Here is a 491-nt window from a genome sequence, read left to right as displayed (position 1 = left end):
CAGCAGTAGTAGTAGTAGTATATGCTGCTGCTGCTGCTGCTGCTGCTGCTGCATGTTTTCTTTCATCGGATCTATAGAGCAGTTTGGGGTGTATAAACACAGCATCAGCTGCTTCTTCTCCATCTCCTTCTCCTGCTGCTGCTGCTGCTGCTGCTGCTGCTGCTGCTGCTGCTGCTGCTGCTGCTGCTGCTGCTGCTGGTGTGTGGTGCAGGCTGAGTTTATTCGTGAGGTGTCTTCTGTGGTGCTAGACAGAGAGGGGCAGCTCGATGCCGCCAAGCTACGCAACTTCCTCAGGTCTGTACTTTGGGGCTTTCTCATGCATGCATGCATGCATGCATGCATGCATGCATGCATGCATGCATGCGTGTGTTTTTGCATGCATGCATGCATGCATGTGTATCTGCATGCATGCATGCGTATCTATCTATTCTCCATGAATGCATATAAAAACATACACACACACGAATATACATCTACACACACACAAATAT

The sequence above is a fragment of the Eimeria mitis genome, genomic scaffold (genome assembly GCF_000499745.2).
Source record: "Eimeria mitis Houghton genomic scaffold, Emh_scaff1748, whole genome shotgun sequence".
In the NCBI taxonomy this organism is placed as follows: Eukaryota; Apicomplexa; class Conoidasida; order Eucoccidiorida; family Eimeriidae; genus Eimeria; species Eimeria mitis.
The sequence above is the reverse complement of the archived record's forward strand: the minus strand, read 5'-3'. Positions refer to the sequence as shown.